This window comes from Microtus pennsylvanicus, chromosome 5, assembly GCF_037038515.1.
Source record: "Microtus pennsylvanicus isolate mMicPen1 chromosome 5, mMicPen1.hap1, whole genome shotgun sequence".
In the NCBI taxonomy this organism is placed as follows: Eukaryota; Metazoa; Chordata; class Mammalia; order Rodentia; family Cricetidae; genus Microtus; species Microtus pennsylvanicus.
The window spans coordinates 588020-612852 of NC_134583.1; positions in this window are offsets into that span (position 1 = coordinate 588020).

A 24833-nucleotide genomic window follows, 5' to 3' on the forward strand; every position below is an offset into this window, starting at 1 on the left:
CTCTGCATTAGGAACAAACTGTCTTCATTCCCCTCTAGGAACACACTGTTTTCACTCTGCTCCTGGAACACACTGTCTTCACTCTGCTCCATGCACATACACCACAACTCTGCATTAGGAACACCCTGTCTTCACTACGCGTTAGGAACATACTGTTTCACTATGTGTTCGGAACACACTGTCTTCACTGTGCGTTAGGAACATACTGTCTTCACTCTGCTCTAGGAAGACACTGTCTTCATTCAGCTTCATGCACATACACCGCAACTCTGCATTAGGAACACACTGTCTTCACTCTGCTCTAGGAAAACACTGTCTTCACTCTGATCTAGGAACACACTGTCTTCACAGTGCGTTAGGAACACACTGTCTTCACTCTGCTTTAGAAACTCACTGTCTTCACTATGCCTTAGGAACACACTGTTTTCACTCTGGATTAGGAACACACTGTCTTCACTCTGCTCTAGGAACACACTGGTCACTCTGCATTAGGAACACACTGTCTTCACTCTGCTCTAGGAACACACTGTCTTCACTCAGCTCCATGCACATACACTGCAATCTGCATTAGGAACACACTGTCTTCACTCTGCTCTAGGAATACACTGTCTTCACTCTGCTCCATGCACATACACAGCAACTCTTTGTTAGGAAAACACTGTATTCACTCTGCTGTAGGAACATACTGTATTAACTCTGCATTAGGAACACACTGTCTTCACTCTGCATTAGGAACACACTGTCTTCACTATGCCTTAGGAACACACTGTTTTCACTCTGCATTAGGAACACACTGTCTTCACTCTGCTCTAGGAACACACAGTCTTCACTCTGCCTTAGGAACACACTGTCTTCACTCTGCTCTAGGAACACACTGGTCACTCTGCATTAAGAACACACTGTCTTCACTCTTCTCTAGGAACACACTGTCTTCACTCAGCTCCCTGCACATACACAGCAACTCTTCGTTTGGAACACACTGTCTTCACTCTGCTCTAGGAACACACTGTCTTCATTCTGCTACATGCATATACACAGCAACTCTTTGTTAGGAACACACTGTATTCACTCTGCTGTAGGAACATACTGTATTAAATCTGCATTAGGAACACACTGTCTTCATTCTGCTCCATGCACATACACCGATACTCTGCGTTAGGAACACACTGTCTTCACTCTGCATTAGGAACAAACTGTCTTCATTCCGCTCTAGGAACACACTGTTTTCACTAAGCGATAGGAACATGCTGTTTTCACTCTGCTCTAGGAACACACTGTCTTCACTCTGCTCCATGCACATACACCACAACTGTGCGTTAGGAACACACTGTCTTCACTACACGTTAGGAACATACTGTTCCACTATGTTTTCGGAACACACTGTCTTCACTGTGCATTAGGAACATACTGTCTTCACTCTGCTCTAGGAAGACACTGTCTTCATTCAGCTTCATGCACATACACCGCAACTCTGCTTTAGGAACACACTGTCTTCACTCTGCACTAGGAAAACACTGTCTTCACTCTGCTCTAGGAACACACTGTCTTAACTGTGCGTTAGGAACACCTGTCTTCACTCTGCTCTAGGAATACACTGTCTTCACTCTGCTTTAGGAACAAACTGTCTTCATTCCGCTCTAGGAACACACCGTTTTCACTAAGCGATAGGAACATGCTCTCTTCGCTCTGCTCTAGGAACACACTGTCTTCACTCTGCTCCATGCACATACACCACAACTCTGCATTAGGAACACCCTGTCTTCACTACGCGTTAGGAACATACTGCTCCACTATGTGTTCGGAACACACTGTCTTCACTGTGCGTTAGGAACATACTGTCTTCACTCTGCTCTAGGAAGACACTGTCTTCATTCAGCTTCATGCACATACACCGCAACTCTGCATTAGGAACACACTGTCTTCACTCTGCTCTAGGAAAACACTGTCTTCACTGTGCATTAGGATCATACTGTCTTCACTCTGCTCTAGGAAGACACTGTCTTCATTCAGCTTCATGCACATACACCGCAACTCTGCATTAGGAACACACTGTCTTCACTCTGCTTTAGGAACACACTGTATTCACTCTGCCTTAGGAACACACTGTCTTCACTCTGCTCTAGGAACACACTGGTCACTCTGCATTAGGAACACACTGTCTTAACTCTGCTCTAGGAACACACTGTCTTCACTCAGCTCCATGCACATACACTGCAATCTGCATTAGGAACAAACTGTCTTCACTCTGCTCTAGGAATACACTGTCTTCACTCTGCTCCATGCACATACACAGCAACTCTTTGTTAGGAACACACTGTATTCACTCTGCTGCAGGAACATACTGTATTAACTCTGCATTAGGAACACACTGTCTTCACTCTGCTCCAGGCATATACACCGCAACTCTGCGTTAGGAACACACTGTCTTCACTCTGCGTGAGGAACACACTGTCTTCACTATGCGTTAGGAACACACTGTATTCACTCTGCCTTAGGAACACACTGTCTTCACTCTGCTTTAGGAACACACTCTATACACTCTGCTCCATGCACGTACAACGCAACTCTGCGTTAGGAACACACTGTCTTCACTCTGCTCTAGGAACACACTGGTCACTCTGCATTAAGAACACACTGTCTTCACTCTGCTCTAGGAACACACTGTCTTCACTCTGCGACATGCATATACACAGCAACTCTTTGTTAGGAACACACTGTATTCACTCTGCTGTAGGAACATACTGTATTAAATCTGCATTAGGAACACACTGTCTTCACTCTGCTCTAGGAACACACTGTCTTCACTCTGTTCCATGCACATACACCGCAACGCTGCGTTTGGAACACACTGTCATCACTCTACGTTAGGAACAAACTGTCTTCATTCTTCTCTAGGAAGACACTGTCTTCACTATGTGTTAGGAACATTCTGTCTTGACTCTGCTCCATGCACATACACCGCAACTCTGCGTTAGGAACACACTGTCTTCACTCTGCATTAGGAACACACGGTCTTCACTACGCGTTAGGAACATACTGTTCCACTATGTGTTCAGAACACACTGTCTTCACTGTGCGTTAGGAACACACTGTCTTCACTCAGCTCTAGTAAAACACTGTCTTCACTCTGCTCCATGCACATACACTGCAACTCTGCTTTAGGAAAACCCTCTTCACTCTGCCTTAGGAACACACTGTCTTCACTCTGCTCTGGGAACACACTGTCTTCACTCTGCTCCATGCACATACTTCGCAACTCTGCGTTAGGAACACACTGTCTTCACTCTGCTCTAGAAACACACTGTCTTCACTCTGCTACATGCATATACACAGCAACTCCTTGTTAGGAACACACTGTATTCACTCTGCTGTAGGAACATACTGTATTAACTCTGCATTAGGAACACACTGTCTTCACTCTGCATTAGGAACACACTGTCTTCACTATGCCTTAGGAACACACTGTTTTCACTCTGCATTAGGAACACACTGTCTTCACTCTGCTCTAGGAACACACAGTCTTCACTCTGCCTTAGGAACACACTGTCTTCACTCTGCTCTAGGAACACACTGGTCACTCTGCATTAAGAACACACTGTCTTCACTCTTCTCTAGGAACACACTGTCTTCACTCAGCTCCCTGCACATACACAGCAACTCTTCGTTTGGAACACACTGTCTTCACTCTGCTCTAGGAACACACTGTCTTCATTCTGCTACATGCATATACACAGCAACTCTTTGTTAGGAACACACTGTATTCACTCTGCTGTAGGAACATACTGTATTAAATCTGCATTAGGAACACACTGTCTTCATTCTGCTCCATGCACATACACCGATACTCTGCGTTAGGAACACACTGTCTTCACTCTGCATTAGGAACAAACTGTCTTCATTCCGCTCTAGGAACACACTGTTTTCACTAAGCGATAGGAACATGCTGTTTTCACTCTGCTCTAGGAACACACTGTCTTCACTCTGCTCCATGCACATACACCACAACTGTGCGTTAGGAACACACTGTCTTCACTACACGTTAGGAACATACTGTTCCACTATGTTTTCGGAACACACTGTCTTCACTGTGCATTAGGAACATACTGTCTTCACTCTGCTCTAGGAAGACACTGTCTTCATTCAGCTTCATGCACATACACCGCAACTCTGCTTTAGGAACACACTGTCTTCACTCTGCACTAGGAAAACACTGTCTTCACTCTGCTCTAGGAACACACTGTCTTAACTGTGCGTTAGGAACACCTGTCTTCACTCTGCTCTAGGAATACACTGTCTTCACTCTGCTTTAGGAACAAACTGTCTTCATTCCGCTCTAGGAACACACCGTTTTCACTAAGCGATAGGAACATGCTCTCTTCGCTCTGCTCTAGGAACACACTGTCTTCACTCTGCTCCATGCACATACACCACAACTCTGCATTAGGAACACCCTGTCTTCACTACGCGTTAGGAACATACTGCTCCACTATGTGTTCGGAACACACTGTCTTCACTGTGCGTTAGGAACATACTGTCTTCACTCTGCTCTAGGAAGACACTGTCTTCATTCAGCTTCATGCACATACACCGCAACTCTGCATTAGGAACACACTGTCTTCACTCTGCTCTAGGAAAACACTGTCTTCACTGTGCATTAGGATCATACTGTCTTCACTCTGCTCTAGGAAGACACTGTCTTCATTCAGCTTCATGCACATACACCGCAACTCTGCATTAGGAACACACTGTCTTCACTCTGCTTTAGGAACACACTGTATTCACTCTGCCTTAGGAACACACTGTCTTCACTCTGCTCTAGGAACACACTGGTCACTCTGCATTAGGAACACACTGTCTTAACTCTGCTCTAGGAACACACTGTCTTCACTCAGCTCCATGCACATACACTGCAATCTGCATTAGGAACAAACTGTCTTCACTCTGCTCTAGGAATACACTGTCTTCACTCTGCTCCATGCACATACACAGCAACTCTTTGTTAGGAACACACTGTATTCACTCTGCTGCAGGAACATACTGTATTAACTCTGCATTAGGAACACACTGTCTTCACTCTGCTCCAGGCATATACACCGCAACTCTGCGTTAGGAACACACTGTCTTCACTCTGCGTGAGGAACACACTGTCTTCACTATGCGTTAGGAACACACTGTATTCACTCTGCCTTAGGAACACACTGTCTTCACTCTGCTTTAGGAACACACTCTATACACTCTGCTCCATGCACGTACAACGCAACTCTGCGTTAGGAACACACTGTCTTCACTCTGCTCTAGGAACACACTGGTCACTCTGCATTAAGAACACACTGTCTTCACTCTGCTCTAGGAACACACTGTCTTCACTCTGCGACATGCATATACACAGCAACTCTTTGTTAGGAACACACTGTATTCACTCTGCTGTAGGAACATACTGTATTAAATCTGCATTAGGAACACACTGTCTTCACTCTGCTCTAGGAACACACTGTCTTCACTCTGTTCCATGCACATACACCGCAACGCTGCGTTTGGAACACACTGTCATCACTCTACGTTAGGAACAAACTGTCTTCATTCTTCTCTAGGAAGACACTGTCTTCACTATGTGTTAGGAACATTCTGTCTTGACTCTGCTCCATGCACATACACCGCAACTCTGCGTTAGGAACACACTGTCTTCACTCTGCATTAGGAACACACGGTCTTCACTACGCGTTAGGAACATACTGTTCCACTATGTGTTCAGAACACACTGTCTTCACTGTGCGTTAGGAACACACTGTCTTCACTCAGCTCTAGTAAAACACTGTCTTCACTCTGCTCCATGCACATACACTGCAACTCTGCTTTAGGAAAACCCTCTTCACTCTGCCTTAGGAACACACTGTCTTCACTCTGCTCTGGGAACACACTGTCTTCACTCTGCTCCATGCACATACTTCGCAACTCTGCGTTAGGAACACACTGTCTTCACTCTGCTCTAGAAACACACTGTCTTCACTCTGCTACATGCATATACACAGCAACTCCTTGTTAGGAACACACTGTATTCACTCTGCTGAGGGAAGATACTGTATTAAATCTGCATTAGGAACACACTGTCTTCACTCTGCTCCATGCACATACACCGATACTCTGCGTTAGGAACACACTGTCTTCACTCTACTCTGGGAACACACTGTCTTCACTCTGCTCCATGCACATACTTCGCAACTCTGCGTTAAGAACGCACTGTCTTCACTCTGCGTTAGGAACACACTGTCTTCATTCTGCTCTAGGAACACACTGTCTTCACTATGCATTAGTAACACACTGTCTTTACTATGTGTTAGGAACACACTGTCTTCACTCTGCGCTAGGAACAAACTGTCTTAACTCTGCATTAGGAAAACACTGTCTTCATTCTGCTCTAGGAACACACTGTCTTCACTCTGCATTAGGAACACACTGTCTTCACTCTGCTCCATGCACATACACCGATATTCTGCGTTAGGAACACACTGTCTTCACTCTGCATTAGGAACAAACTGTCTTCATTCCCCTCTAGGAACACACTGTTTTCACTCTGCTCCTGGAACACACTGTCTTCACTCTGCTCAATGCACATACACCACAACTCTGCATTAGGAACACCCTGTCTTCACTACGCGTTAGGAACATACTGTTTCACTATGTGTTCGGAACACACTGTCTTCACTGTGCGTTAGGAACATACTGTCTTCACTCTGCTCTAGGAAGACACTGTCTTCATTCAGCTTCATGCACATACACCACAACTCTGCATTAGGAACACACTGTCTTCACTCTGCTCTAGGAAAACACTGTCTTCACTCTGATCTAGGAACACACTGTCTTCACAGTGCGTTAGGAACACACTGTCTTCACTCTGCTTTAGAAACTCACTGTCTTCACTATGCCTTAGGAACACACTGTTTTCACTCTGCATTAGGAACACACTGTCTTCACTCTGCTCTAGGAACACACTGGTCACTCTGCATTAGGAACACACTGTCTTCACTCTGCTCTAGGAACACACTGTCTTCACTCAGCTCCATGCACATACACTGCAATCTGCATTAGGAACACACTGTCTTCACTCTGCTCTAGGAATACACTGTCTTCACTCTGCTCCATGCACATACACAGCAACTCTTTGTTAGGAAAACACTGTATTCACTCTGCTGTAGGAACATACTGTATTAACTCTGCATTAGGAACACACTGTCTTCACTCTGCATTAGGAACACACTGTCTTCACTATGCCTTAGGAACACACTGTTTTCACTCTGCTCCATGCACGTACACCGCAACTCTGCGTTAGGAACACACTGTCTTCACTCTGCATTAGGAACACACTGTCTTCACTATGCATTAGGAACACACTGTTTTCACTCTGCATTAGGAACACACTGTCTTCACTCTGCTCTAGGAACACACAGTTTTCACTCTGTCTTAGGAAAACACTGTCTTCAATAGCGTTAGGAACACACTGTCTTCACTCTGCTCTATGAAAACACTGTCTTCACTATGCATTCGGAACACACTGTCTTCAGTATGCGTTAGGAACACACTGTCTTAACTGTGCGTTAGGAACACACTGTCTTCACTCTGCTCTAGGAAAACACTGTCTTCACTCTGCTCTAGGAACACACTGTCTTAACTGTGCGTTAGGAACACACTGTCTTCACTCTGCTCTAGGAACACACTGTCTTCACTCTGCTTTAGGAACACACTGTATTCACTCTGCCTTAAAAACACACTGTCTTCACTCTACTCAAGGAACACACTGGACACTCTGCATTAAAAACACACTGTCTTCACTCTGCTCTAGGAACACACTGTCTTCACTCAGCTCCATGCACATACACTGCAATCTGCATTAGGAACAGACTGTCTTCACTCTGCTCTAGGAATACACTGTCTTCACTCTGCTTCATGCACATACGCAGCAACTCTTTGTTAGGAACACACTGTATTCACTCTGCTGTAGGAACATACTGTATTAACTCTGCATTAGGAACACACTGTCTTCACTCTGCTCCAGGCACATACACCGCAACTCTGCGTTAGGAACACAAAGTCTTCACTCTGCGTTAGGAACACACTGTCTTCACTATGCGTTAGGAACACACTGTCTTCACTATGCGTTAGGAACATACTGTCTTCACTCTGCTTTAGGAACACACCATATTCACTCTGCTCCATGCACGTACACCGCACTCTGCGTTAGGAACACACTGTGTTCACTCTGCATTAGGAACACACTGTCTTCACTATGATTTAGGAACACACTGTTTTCACTCTGCATTAGAAACACACTGTCTTCACTCTGCTCTAGGAACACACAGTCTTCACTCTGCCTTAGGAAAACACTGTCTTCACTATGCATTAGGAACACACTGTTTTCACTCTGCATTAGGAACACACTGTCTTCACTCTGCCTTAGGAACACACTGTCTTCACTATGTCTTAGGAAAACACTACTTCACTCTTCTCTAGAAAGACACTGTCTTCACTATGCATTAGGAATACACTGTCTTCACTCTGCTCTAGGAAGACACTGTCTTCACTCTCCCTAGGAACACACTGTCGTCACGCTGCATTAGGAACACACTGTCTTAACTCTCCTCTGGTAAAACACTGTCCTCACTCTGCTCCATGCACATACACCGCAACTCTGCGTTAGGAACACAGTGTCTTTACTCTGCTGTAGGAACGCACTGGTCACTCTGCATTAGGAACACACTGTCTTCACTCTGCTCTAGGAACACACTGTCTTCACTCAGCTCCATGCACATACACTGCAATCTGCATTAGGAACACACTGTCTTCACTCTGCTCTAGGAATACACTGTCTTCACTCTGCTCCATGCACAAACACAGCAACTCTTTGTTAGAAACACACTGTCTTCACTCTGCTCTAGGAACACACAGTCTTCACTCTGCCTTAGGAAAACACTGTCTTCACTATGCATTAGGAACACACTGTTTTCACTCTGCATTAGGAACACACTGTCTTCACTCTGCCTTAGGAACACACTGTCTTCACTATGTCTTAGGAAAACACTACTTCAATCTTCTCTAGAAAGACACTGTCTTCACTATGCATTAGGAATACACTGTCTTCACTCTGCTCTAGGAATACACTGTCTTCACTCTGCTACATGCACGTACACCACAACTCTGCCTTAGGAACACACTGTCTTCACTCTGCTCTAGGAACACACTGTCTTCACTATGCATTAGGAACACACTGTTTTCACTCTGCATTAGGAACACACTGTCTTCACTCTGCCTATAGGAACACACTGTCTTCACTATGTCTTAGGAAAACACTACTTCACTCTTCTCTAGAAAGACACTGTCTTCACTATGCGTTAGGAACACACTGTCTTCACTCTGCTCTAGGAAGACACTGTCTTCACTCTACCTTAGGAACACACTGTCGTCACGCTGCATTAGGAACACACTGTCTTAACTCTCCTCTAGTAAAACACAGTCTTCACTCTGCTCCATGCACATACACCACAATTCTGCATTAGGAACACACTATCTTCACTCTGCTCTAGTAAAACACTGTGTTCACTGTGCGTTAGGAACATACTGTCTTCACTCTGCTCTAGGAAGACACTGTCTTCATTCAGCTTCATGCACATACACTGCAACTCTGCATTAGGAACACACTGTCTTCACTCTGCTCTAGGAAAACACTGTCTTCACTCTGCGCTAGGAACAAACTGTCTTAACTCTGCATTAGGAAAACACTGTCTTCACTCTGCTCTAGGAACACACTGTCTTCACTCTGCATTAGGAACACACTGTCTTCACTCTGCTCCATGCACATACACCGATATTCTGCGTTAGGAACACACTGTCTTCACTCTGCATTAGGAACAAACTGTCTTCATTCCCCTCTAGGAACACACTGTTTTCACTCTGCTCCTGGAACACTCTGTCTTCACTCTGCTCCATGCACATACACCACAACTCTGCGTTAGGAACACACTGTCTTCACTACGCGTTGGGAACATACTGTTTCACTATGTGTTCGGAACACACTGTCTTCACTGTGCGTTAGGAACATATTGTATTCACTCTGCTCTAGGAAGACACTGTCTTCATTCAGCTTCATGCACATACACCGCAACTCTGCATTAGGAACACACTGTCTTCACTCTGCTCTAGAAAAACACTGTCTTCACTATGTTCTAGGAACACACTGTCTTAACTGTGCGTTAGGAACACAGTGTCTTCACTCTGCTCTAGGAACACACTGTCTTCACTCTGCTTTAGGAACACACAGTTTTCACTCTGCCTTAGGAACACACTGTCTTCACTCTGCTCTAGGAACACACTGGTCACTCTGCATTAAGAACACACTGTCTTCACTCTGCTCTAGGAACACACTGTCTTCACTCAGCTCCATGCACATACACTGCAATCTCCATTAGGAACACACTGTCTTCAATCTGCTCTAGGAATACACTGTCTTCACTCTGCTCCATGCACATACACAACAACTCTTTGTTAGGAACACACTGTATTCACTCTGCTGTAGGAATATACTGTATTTTCTCTGCATTAGGAACACACTGTCTTCACTCTGCTCAAGGCACATACAACGCAACTCTGCGTTAGGAACACACTGTCTTCACTCTGCGTTAGGAACACACGGTCTTCACTATGCGTTAGGAACACATTGTCTTCACTATGTGTTAGGAACATACTGTCTTCACTCTGCTTTAGGAACACACTGTATTCACTCTGCTCCATGCACGTACACCGCAACTCTGCGTTAGGAACACACTGTCTTCACTCTGCATTAGGAACACTCTGTCTTCACTATGCATTAGGAACACACTGTTTTTACTCTGCATTAGGAACACACTGTCTTCACTCTGCTCTAGGAACACACAGTTTTCACTCTGCCTTAGGAAAACACTGTCTTCAATAGCGTTAGGAACACACTGTCTTCACTCTGCTCTAGGAAAACACTGTCTTCACTATGCATTCGGAACACACTGTCTTCACTATGCGTTAGGAACACACTGTCTTAACTGTGCGTTAGGAACACACTGTCTTCACTCTGCTCTAGGAAAACACTGTCTTCACTCTGCTCTAGGAACACACTGTCTTAACTGTGCGTTAGGAACACACTGTCTTCACTCTGCTCTAGGAACACACTGTCTTCACTCTGCTTTAGGAACACACTGTCTTCACTCTACTCAAGGAACACACTGGTCACGCTGCATTAGGAACACACTGTCTTAACTCTGCTCTAGGAACACACTGTCTTCACTCAGCTCCATGCACATACACTGCAATCTGCATTAGGAACAGACTGTCTTCACTCTGCTCTAGGAATACACTGTCTTCACTCAGCTCCCTGCACATACACAGCAACTCTGCATTAGGAACACACTGTCTTCACTCTGCTACATGCATATATACAGCAACTCCTTGTTAGGAACACACTGTATTCTCTCTGCTGAGGGAAGATACTGTATTAAATCTGCATTAGGAACACACTGTCTTCACTCTGCTCCATGCACATACACCGATACTCTGCGTTAAAAACACACTGTCTTCACTCTGCTCTGGGAACACACTGTCTTCACTCTGCTCCATGCACATACTTCGCAACTCTCCGTTAAGAACGCACTGTCTTCACTCTGCGTTAGGAACACACTGTCTTCATTCTGCTCTAGGAACACACTGTCTTCACTATGCATTAGTAACACACTGTCTTTACTATGTGTTAGGAACACACTGTCTTCACTCTGCGCTAGGAACAAACTGTCTTAACTCTGCATTAGGAAAACACTGTCTTCATTCTGCTCTAGGAACACACTGTCTTCACTCTGCATTAGGAACACACTGTCTTCACTCTGCTCCATGCACATACACCGATATTCTGCGTTAGGAACACACTGTCTTCACTCTGCATTAGGAACAAACTGTCTTCATTCCCCTCTAGGAACACACTGTTTTCACTCTGCTCCTGGAACACACTGTCTTCACTCTGCTCCATGCACATACACCACAACTCTGCGTTAGGAACACCCTGTCTTCACTACGCGTTAGGAACATACTGTTCCACTATGTGTTCGGAACTCACTGTCTTCACTGTGCGTTAGGAACATACTGTCTTCACTCTGCTCTAGGAAGACACTGTCATCATTCAGCTTCATGCACATACACCGCAACTCTGCATTAGGAACACATTGTCTTCACTCTGCTCTAGGAAAACACTGTCTTCACTGTGCGTTAGGAACATACTGTCTTCACTCTGCTCTAGGAAGACACTGTCTTCATTCAGCTTCATGCACATACACCGCAACTCTGCATTAGGAACACACTGTCTTCACTCTACTCTAGGAAAACACTGTCTTCACTCTGATCTAGGAACACACTGTCTTCACAGTGCGTTAGGAACACACTGTCTTCACTCTGCTTTAGAAACTCACTGTCTTAACTGTACGTTAGGAACACACTGTCTTCACTCTGCTCTAGGAACACACTGGTCACTCTGCATTAGGAACACACTGTCTTCACTCTGCTCTAGGAACACACTGTCTTCACTCAGCTCCATGCACATACACTGCAATCTGCATTAGGAACACACTGTCTTCACTCTGCTCTAGGAATACACTGTCTTCACTCTGCTCCATGCACCCACACAGCAACTCTTTGTTAGGAACACACTGTATTCACTCTGCTGTAGGAACATACTGTATTAACTCTGCATTAGGAACACACTGTCTTCACTCTGAATTAGGAACACACTGTCTTCACTATGCATTAGGAACACACTGTTTTCACTCTGCATTAGGAACACAATGTCTTCACTCTGCTCTAGGAACACACAGTCTTTACTCTGCCTTAGGAAAACACTGTCTTCACTCTGCGTTAGGAACACACTGTCTTCAGTCTGCATTAGGGACACACTGTCTTCACTATGCATTAGGAACACACTGTCTTCACTATGCGTCAGGAACACACTGTCTTCACTCTGCTTTAGGAAGACACTGTCTTCACTCTGCCTTAGGGTCACACTGTCTTCACGCTGCATTAGGAAGACACTGTTTCACTCTGTTCTAGTAAAACACTGTCTTCACTCTGCTCCATGCACATACACTGTAACTCTGCTTTAGGAAAACACTCTTCACTCTGCTCTAGGAACTCACTGTCTTCACTCTGCTTTAGGAACACACAGTCTTCACTCTGCCTTAGGAACACACTGTCTTCACTCTGCTCTAGGAACACACTGGTCACTCTGCATTAAGAACACACTGTCTTCACTCTTCTCTAGGAACACACTGTCTTCACTCAGCTCCCTGCACATACACAGCAACTCTTCGTTTGGAACACACTGTCTTCACTCTGCTCTAGGAACACACTGTCTTCATTCTGCTACATGCATATACACAGCAACTCTTTGTTAGGAACACACTGTATTCACTCTGCTGTAGGAACATACTGTATTAAATCTGCATTAGGAACACACTGTCTTCATTCTGCTCCATGCACATACACCGATACTCTGCGTTAGGAACACACTGTCTTCACTCTGCATTAGGAACAAACTGTCTTCATTCCGCTCTAGGAACACACTGTTTTCACTAAGCGATAGGAACATCCTGTTTTCACTCTGCTCTAGGAACACACTGTCTTCACTGTGCTCCATGCACATACACCACAACTGTGCGTTAGGAACACACTGTCTTCACTACACGTTAGGAACATACTGTTCCACTATGTTTTCGGAACACACTGTCTTCACTGTGCATTAGGAACATACTGTCTTCACTCTGCTCTAGGAAGACACTGTCTTCATTCAGCTTCATGCACATACACCGCAACTCTGCTTTAGGAACACACTGTCTTCACTCTGCTCTAGGAAAACACTGTCTTCACTCTGCTCTAGGAACACACTGTCTTAACTGTGCCTAAGGAACACCTGTCTTCACTCTGCTCTAGGAACACACTGTCTTCACTCTGCTTTAGGAACACACTGTATTCACTCTGCCTTAGGAACACTCTGTCTTCACTTTGCTCTAGGAACACACTGGTCACTCTGCATTAGGAACACACTGTCTTCACTCTGCATTAGGAACACACTGTCTTCACTCTGCTCTAGGAACACACAGTCTTTACTCTGCCTTAGGAAAACACTGTCTTCACTATGCGTTAGGAACACACTGTCTTCAGTCTGCATTAGGGACACACTGTCTTCACTATGCATTAGGAACACACTGTCTTCACTCTGCTCTAGGAAAACACTGTCTTCACTCTGTTCTAGGAACACACTGTCTTAACTGTGCGTTAGGAACACACTGTCTTCACTCTGCTCTAGGAACACACTGTCTTCACTCTGCTTTAGGAACACACAGTTTTCACTCTGCCTTAGGAACATACTGTCTTCACTCTGCTCTAGGAACACACTGGTCACTCTGCATTAAGAACACACTGTCTTCACTCTGCTCTAGGAACACACTGTCTTCACTCAGCTCCATGCACATACACTGCAATCTCCATTAGGAACACACTGTCTTCAATCTGCTCTAGGAATACACTGTCTTCACTCTGCTCCATGCACATACACAACAACTCTTTGTTAGGAACACACTGTATTCACTCTGCTGTAGGAATATACTGTATTTTCTATGCATTAGGAACACACTGTCTTCACTCTGCTCCAGGCACATACAACGCAACTCTGCGTTAGGAACACACTGTCTTCACTCTGCGTTAGGAACACACTGTCTTCACTATGCGTTAGGAACACATTGTCTTCACTATGTGTTAGGAACATACTTTCTTCATTCTGCTTTAGGAACACACTGTATTCACTCTGCTCCATGCACGTACACCGCAACTCTGCGTTAGAAACACACTGTCTTCACTCTGCATTAGGAACACACTGTCTTCACAATGCATTAGGAACACACTGTTTTCACTCTGCATTAGGAACACACTGTCTTCACTCTGCTCTAGGAACACACAGTTTTCACTCTGCCTTAGGAAAACACTGTCTTCAATAGCGTTAGGAACACACTGTCTTCACTCTGCTCTAGGAAAACACTGTCTTCACTATGCATTCGGAACACACTGTCTTCACTATGCGTTAGGAACACACTGTCTTAACTGTGCGTTAGGAACACACTGTCTTCACTCTGCTCTAGGAAAACACTGTCTTCACTCTGATCTAGGAACACACTGTCTTAACTGTGCGTTAGGAACACACTGTCTTCACTCTGCTCTAGGAACACACTGTCTTCACTCTGCTTTAGGAACACACTGTATTCACTCTGCCTTAGGAACACACTGTCTTCACTCTACTCAAGGAACACACTGGTCACGCTGCATTAGGAACACACTGTCTTAACTCTGCTCTAGGAACACACTGTCTTCACTCTGCTCTAGGAACACACTGTCTTAACTGTGCGTTAGGAACACTTGTCTTCACTCTGCTCTAGGAAAACACTTTCTTCACTCTGCTCTAGGAACACACTGTCTTAACTGTGCGTTAGGAACACCTGTCTTCACTCTGCTCTAGGAACACACTGTCTTCACTCTGCTTTAGGAACACACTGTATTCACTCTGCCTTAGGAACACTCTGTCTTCACTTTGCTCTAGGAACACACTGGTCACTCTGCATTAGGAACACACTGTCTTCACTCTGCATTAGGAACACACTGTCTTCACTCTGCTCTAGGAACACACAGTCTTTACTCTGCCTTAGGAAAACACTGTCTTCACTATGCGTTAGGAACACACTGTCTTCAGTCTGCATTAGGGACACACTGTCTTCACTATGCATTAGGAACACACTGTCTTCACTGTGCTCTAGGAAAACACTGTCTTCACTCTGTTCTAGGAACACACTGTCTTAACTGTGCGTTAGGAACACACTGTCTTCACTCTGCTCTAGGAACACACTGTCTTCACTCTGCTTTAGGAACACACAGTTTTCACTCTGCCTTAGGAACACACTGTCTTCACTCTGCTCTAGGAACACACTGGTCACTCTGCATTAAGAACACACTGTCTTCACTCTGCTCTAGGAACACACTGTCTTCACTCAGCTCCATGCACATACACTGCAATCTCCATTAGGAACACACTGTCTTCAATCTGCTCTAGAAATACACTGTCTTCACTCTGCTCCATGCACATACACAACAACTCTTTGTTAGGAACACACTGTATTCACTCTGCTGTAGGAATATACTGTATTTTCTCTGCATTAAGAACACACTGTCTTCACTCTGCTCCAGGCACATACAACGCAACTCTGCGTTAGGAACACACTGTCTTCACTCTGCGTTAGGAACACACTGTCTTCACTATGCGTTAGGAACACATTGTCTTCACTATGTGTTAGGAACATACTGTCTTCATTCTGCTTTAGGAACAGACTGTATTCACTCTGCTCCATGCACGTACACCGCAACTCTGCGTTAGGAACACACTGTCTTCACTCTGCATTAGGAACACACTGTCTTCACTATGCATTAGGAACACACTGTTTTCACTCTGCATTAGGAACACACTGTCTTCACTCTGCTCTAGGAACACACAGTTTTCACTCTGCCTTAGGAAAACACTGTCTTCAATAGCGTTAGGAACACACTGTCTTCACTCTGCTCTAGGAAAACACTGTCTTCACTATGCATTCGGAACACACTGTCTTCACTATGCGTTAGATACACACTGTCTTAACTGTGCGTTAGGAACACACTGTCTTCACTCTGCTCTAGGAAAACACTGTCTTCACTCTGCTCTAGGAACACACTGTCTTAACTGTGCGTTAGGAACACACTGTCTTCACTCTGCTCTAGGAACACACTGTCTTCACTCTGCCTTAGGAACACACTGTATTCACTCTGCCTTAGGAACACACTGTCTTCACTCTACTCAAGGAACACACTGGTCACGCTGCATTAGGAACACACTGTCTTAACTCTGCTCTAGGAACACACTGTCTTCACTCAGCTCCATGCACATACACTGCAATCTGCATTAGGAACAGACTGTCTTCACTCTGCTCTAGGAATACACTGTCTTCACTCTGCTTCATGCACATACACAGCAACTCTTTGTTAGGAACACACTGTATTCACTCTGCTGTAGGAACATACTGTATTAACTCTGCATTAGGAACACACTGTCTTCACTCTGCTCCAGGCACATACACCGCAACTCTGCATTAGGAACACAAAGTCTTCACTCTGCGTTAGGAACACACTGTCTTCACTATGCGTTAGGAACACACTGTCTTCACTATGCGTTAGGAACATAATGTCTTCACTCTGCTTTAGGAACACACCATATTCACTCTGCTCCATGCACGTACACCGCACTCTGCGTTAGGAACACACTGTCTTCACTCTGCATTAGGAACACACTGTCTTCACTATGATTTAGGAACACACTGTTTTCACTCTGCATTAGAAACACACTGTCTTCACTCTGCTCTAGGAACACACAGTCTTCACTCTGCCTTAGGAAAACACTGTCTTCACTATGCATTAGGAACACACTGTTTTCACTCTGCATTAGGAACACACTGTCTTCACTCTGCCTTAGGAACACACTGTCTTCACTATGTCTTAGGAAAACACTACTTCACTCTTCTCTAGAAAGACACTGTCTTCACTATGCATTAGGAATACACTGTCTTCACTCTGCTCTAGGAAGACACTGTCTTCACTCTCCCTAGGAACACACTGTCGTCACGCTGCATTAGGAACACACTGTCTTAACTCTCCTCTGGTAAAACACTGTCTTCACTCTGCTCCATGCACATACACCGCAACTCTGCGTTAGGAACACAGTGTCTTTACTCTGCTGTAGGAACGCACTGGTCACTCTGCATTAGGAACACACTGTCTTCACTCTGCTCTAGGAACACACTGTCTTCACTCAGCTCCATGCACATACACTGCAATCTGCATTAGGAACACACTGTCTTCACTCTGCTCTAGGAATACACTGACTTCACTCTGCTCCATGCACATACACAGCAACTCTTTGTTAGGAACACACTGTATTCACTCTGCTGTAGGAACATACTGTATTAACTCTGTATTAGGAACACACTGTCTTCACTCTGCTCCAGGCACATACACCACAACTCTGCATTAGGAACACACTGTCTTCACTCTGCGTTAGGAACACACTGTCTTCACTATGCGTTAGGAACACACTGTCTTCACTATGCGTTAGGAACATACTGTCTTCACTCTGCTTTAGGAACACACTGTATTCACTCTGCTCCATGCACGTACACCACAACTCTGCCTTAGGAACACACTGTCTTCACTCTGCTCTAGGAACACACTGTCTTCACTATGCATTAGGAACACACTGTTTTCACTCTGCATTAGGAACACACTGTCTTCACTCTGCCTATAGGAACACACTGTCTTCACTATGTCTTAGGAAAACACTACTTCACTCTTCTCTAGAAAGACACTGTCTTCACTATGCATTAGGAATACACTGTCTTCACTATGTGTTAGGAACACACTGTCTTCACTCTGCTCTAGGAAGACACTGTCTTCACTCTACCTTAGGAACACACTGTCGTCACGCTGCATTAGGAACACACTGTCTTAACTCTCCTCTAGAAAAACACAGTCTTCACTCTGCTCCATGCACATACACCGCAACTCTGCATTAGGAACACACTATCTTCACTCTGCTCTAGTAAAACACTGTGTTCACTGTGCGTTAGGAACATACTGTCTTCTCTCTGCTCTAGGAAGACACTGTCTTCATTCAGCTTCATGCACATACACTGCAACTCTGCATTAGGAACACACTGTCTTCACTCTGCTCTAGGAAAACACTGTCTTCACTCTGCGCTAGGAACAAACTGTCTTAACTCTGCATTAGGAAAACACTGTCTTCACTCTGCTCTAGGAACACACTGTCTTCACTCTGCATTAGGAACACACTGTCTTCACTCTGCTCCATGCACATACACCGATATTCTGCGTTAGGAACACACTGTCTTCACTCTGCATTAGGAACAAACTGTCTTCATTCCCCTCTAGAAACACACTGTTTTCACTCTGCTCCTGGAACACACTGTCTTCACTCTGCTCCATGCACATACACCACAACTCTGCGTTAGGAACACACTGTCTTCACTACGCGTTAGGAACATACTGTTTCACTATGTGTTCGGAACACACTGTCTTCACTGTGCGCTATGAACATACTGTCTTCACTCTGCTCTAGGAAGACACTGTCTTCATTCAGCTTCATGCACATACACCGCTACTCTGCATTAGGAACACACTGTCTTCACACTGCTCTAGGAAAACACTGTCTTCACTGTGCGTTAGGAACATATTGTATTCACTCTGCTCTAGGAAGACACTGTCTTCATTCAGCTTCATGCACATACACCGCAACTCTGCATTAGGAACACACTGTCTTCACACTGCTCTAGGAAAACACTGTCTTCACTCTGTTCTAGGAACACACTGTCTTAACTGTGCGTTAGGAACACACTGTCTTCACTCTGCTCTAGGAACACACTGTCTTCACTCTGCTTTAGGAACACACAGTTTTCACTCTGCCTTAGGAACACACTGTCTTCACTCTGCTCTAGGAACACACTGGTCACTCTGCATTAAGAACACACTGTCTTCACTCTGCTCTAGGAACACACTGTCTTCACTCAGCTCCATGCACATACACTGCAATATCCATTAGGAACACACTGTCTTCAATCTGCTCTAGGAATACACTGTCTTCACTCTGCTCCATGCACATACACAACAACTCTTTGTTAGGAACACACTGTATTCACTCTGCTGTAGGAATATACTGTATTTTCTCTGCATTAGGAACACACAGTCTTCACTCTGCTCCAGGCACATACAACGCAACTCTGCGTTAGGAACACACTGTCTTCACTCTGCGTTAGGAACACACGGTCTTCACTATGCGTTAGGAACACATTGTCTTCACTATGTGTTAGGAACATACTGTCTCCACTCTGCTTTAGGAACACACTGTATTCACTCTGCTCCATGCACGTACACCGCAACTCTGCGTTAGGAACACACTGTCTTCACTCTGCCTTAGGAACACTCTGTCTTCACTATGCATTAGGAACACACTGTTTTCACTCTGCATTAGGAACACACTGTCTTCACTCTGCTCTAGGAAAACACTGTCTTCACTATGCATTCGGAACACACTGTCTTCACTATGCGTTAGGAACACACTGTCTTAACTGTGCGTTAGGAACACACTGTCTTCACTCTGCTCTAGGAAAACACTGTCTTCACTCTGCTCTAGGAACACACTGTCTTAACTGTGCGTTAGGAACACACTGTCTTCACTCTGCTCTAGGAACACACTGTCTTCACTCTGCCTTAGGAACACACTGTATTCACTCTGCCTTAGGAACACACTGTCTTCACTCTACTCAAGGAACACACTGGTCACGCTGCATTAGGAACACACTGTCTTAACTCTGCTCTAGGAACACACTGTCTTCACTCAGCTCCATGCACATACACTGCAATCTGCATTAGGAACAGACTGTCTTCACTCTGCTCTAGGAATACACTGTCTTCACTCTGCTTCATGCACATACACAGCAACTCTTTGTTAGGAACACACTGTATTCACTCTGCTGTAGGAACATACTGTATTAACTCTGCATTAGGAACACACTGTCTTCACTCTGCTCCAGGCACATACACCGCAACTCTGCGTTAGGAACACAAAGTCTTCACTCTGCGTTAGGAACACACTGTCTTCACTATGCGTTAGGAACACACTGTCTTCACTATGCGTTAGGAACATACTGTCTTCACTCTGCTTTAGGAACACACCATATTCACTCTGCTCCATGCACGTACACCGCACTCTGCGTTAGGAACACACTGTCTTCACTCTGCATTAGGAACACACTGTCTTCACTATGATTTAGGAACACACTGTTTTCACTCTGCATTAGAAACACACTGTCTTCACTCTGCTCTAGGAACACACAGTCTTCACTCTGCCTTAGGAAAACACTGTCTTCACTATGCATTAGGAACACACTATTTTCACTCTGCATTAGGAACACACTGTCTTCACTCTGCCTTAGGAACACACTGTCTTCACTATGTCTTAGGAAAACACTACTTCACTCTTCTCTAGAAAGACACTGTCTTCACTATGCATTAGGAATACACTGTCTTCACTCTGCTCTAGGAAGACACTGTCTTCACTCTCCCTAGGAACACACTGTCGTCACGCTGCATTAGGAACACACTGTCTTAACTCTCCTCTGGTAAAACACTGTCTTCACTCTGCTCCATGCACATACACCGCAACTCTGCGTTAGGAACACAGTGTCTTTACTCTGCTGTAGGAACGCACTGGTCACTCTGCATTAGGAACACACTGTCTTCACTCTGCTCTAGGAACACACTGTCTTCACTCAGCTCCATGCACATACACTGCAATCTGCATTAGGAACACACTGTCTTCACTCTGCTCTAGGAATACACTGACTTCACTCTGCTCCATGCACATACACAGCAACTCTTTGTTAGGAACACACTGTATTCACTCTGCTGTAGGAACATACTGTATTAACTCTGTATTAGGAACACACTGTCTTCACTCTGCTCCAGGCACATACACCACAACTCTGCATTAGGAACACACTGTCTTCACTCTGCGTTAGGAACAAACTGTCTTCACTATGCGTTAGGAACACACTGTCTTCACTATGCGTTAGGAACATACTGTCTTCACTCTGCTTTAGGAACACACTGTATTCACTCTGCTCCATGCACGTACACCACAACTCTGCCTTAGGAACACACTGTCTTCACTCTGCTCTAGGAACACACTGTCTTCACTATGCATTAGGAACACACTGTTTTCACTCTGCATTAGGAACACACTGTCTTCACTCTGCCTATAGGAACACACTGTCTTCACTATGTCTTAGGAAAACACTACTTCACTCTTCTCTAGAAAGACACTGTCTTCACTATGCATTAGGAATACACTGTCTTCACTATGTGTTAGGAACACACTGTCTTCACTCTGCTCTAGGAAGACACTGTCTTCACTCTACCTTAGGAACACACTGTCGTCACGCTGCATTAGGAACACACTGTCTTAACTCTCCTCTAGGAAAACACAGTCTTCACTCTGCTCCATGCACATACACCGCAACTCTGCATTAGGAACACACTATCTTCACTCTGCTCTAGTAAAACACTGTGTTCACTGTGCGTTAGGAACATACTGTTCTAGGAAGACACTGTCTTCATTCAGCTTCATGCACATACACTGCAACTCTGCATTAGGAACACACTGTCTTCACTCTGCTCTAGGAAAACACTGTCTTCACTCTGCGCTAGGAACAAACTGTCTTAACTCTGCATTAGGAAAACACTGTCTTCACTCTGCTCTAGGAACACACTGTCTTCACTCTGCATTAGGAACACACTGTCTTCACTCTGCTCCATGCACATACACCGATATTCTGCGTTAGGAACACACTGTCTTCACTCTGCATTAGGAACAAACTGTCTTCATTCCCCTCTAGAAACACACTGTTTTCACTCTGCTCCTGGAACACACTGTCTTCACTCTGCTCCATGCACATACACCACAACTCTGTGTTAGGAAAACACTGTCTTCACTACGCGTTAGGAACATACTGTTTCACTATGTGTTCGGAACACACTGTCTTCACTGTGCGCTATGAACATACTGTCTTCACTCTGCTCTAGGAAGACACTGTCTTCATTCAGCTTCATGCACATACACCGCTACTCTGCATTAGGAACACACTGTCTTCACACTGCTCTAGGAAAACACTGTCTTCACTGTGCGTTAGGAACATATTGTATTCACTCTGCTCTAGGAAGACACTGTCTTCATTCAGCTTCATGCACATACACCGCAACTCTGCATTAGGAACACACTGTCTTCACTCTGCTCTAGGAAAACACTGTCTTCACTCTGTTCTAGGAACACACTGTCTTAACTGTGCGTTAGGAACACACTGTCTTCACTCTGCTCTAGGAACACACTGTCTTCACTCTGCTTTAGGAACACAAAGTTTTCACTCTGCCTTAGGAACACACTGTCTTCACTCTGCTCTAGGAACACACTGGTCACTCTGCATTAAGAACACACTGTCTTCACTCTGCTCTAGGAACACACTGTCTTCACTCAGCTCCATGCACATACACTGCAATATCCATTAGGAACACACTGTCTTCAATCTGCTCTAGGAATACACTGTCTTCACTCTGCTCCATGCACATACACAACAACTCTTTGTTAGGAACACACTGTATTCACTCTGCTGTAGGAATATACTGTATTTTCTCTGCATTAGGAACACACAGTCTTCACTCTGCTCCAGGCACATACAACGCAACTCTGCGTTAGGAACACACTGTCTTCACTCTGCGTTAGGAACACACGGTCTTCACTATGCGTTAGGAACACATTGTCTTCACTATGTGTTAGGAACATACTGTCTCCACTCTGCTTTAGGAACACACTGTATTCACTCTGCTCCATGCACGTACACCGCAACTCTGCGTTAGGAACACACTGTCTTCACTCTGCATTAGGAACACTCTGTCTTCTCTATGCATTAGGAACACACTGTTTTCACTCTGCATTAGGAACACACTGTCTTCACTCTGCTCTAGGAACACACAGTTTTCACTCTGCCTTAGGAAAACACTGTCTTCAATAGCGTTAGAAACACACTGTCTTCACTCTGCTCTAGGAAAACACTGTCTTCACTATGCATTCGGAACACACTGTCTTCACTATGCGTTAGGAACACACTGTCTTAACTGTGCGTTAGGAACACACTGTCTTCACTCTGCTCTAGGAAAACACTGTCTTCACTCTGCTCTAGGAACACACTGTCTTAACTGTGCGTTAGGAACACACTGTCTTCACTCTGCTCTAGGAACACACTGTCTTCACTCTGCCTTAGGAACACACTGTATTCACTCTGCCTTAGGAACACACTGTCTTCACTCTACTCAAGGAACACACTGGTCACGCTGCATTAGGAACACACTGTCTTAACTCTGCTCTAGGAACACACTGTCTTCACTCAGCTCCATGCACATACACTGCAATCTGCATTAGGAACAGACTGTCTTCACTCTGCTCTAGGAATACACTGTCTTCACTCTGCTTCATGCACATACACAGCAACTCTTTGTTAGGAACACACTGTATTCACTCTGCTGTAGGAACATACTGTATTAACTCTGCATTAGGAACACACTGTCTTCACTCTGCTCCAGGCACATACACCGCAACTCTGCGTTAGGAACACAAAGTCTTCACTCTGCGTTAGGAACACACTGTCTTCACTATGCGTTAGGAACACACTGTCTTCACTATGCGTTAGGAACATACTGTCTTCACTCTGCTTTAGGAACACACCATATTCACTCTGCTCCATGCACGTACACCGCACTCTGCGTTAGGAACACACTGTCTTCACTCTGCATTAGGAACACACTGTCTTCACTATGATTTAGGAACACACTGTTTTCACTCTGCATTAGAAACACACTGTCTTCACTCTGCTCTAGGAACACACAGTCTTCACTCTGCCTTAGGAAAACACTGTCTTCACTATGCATTAGGAACACACTGTTTTCACTCTGCATTAGGAACACACTGTCTTCACTCTGCCTTAGGAACACACTGTCTTCACTATGTCTTAGGAAAACACTACTTCACTCTTCTCTAGAAAGACACTGTCTTCACTATGCATTAGGAATACACTGTCTTCACTCTG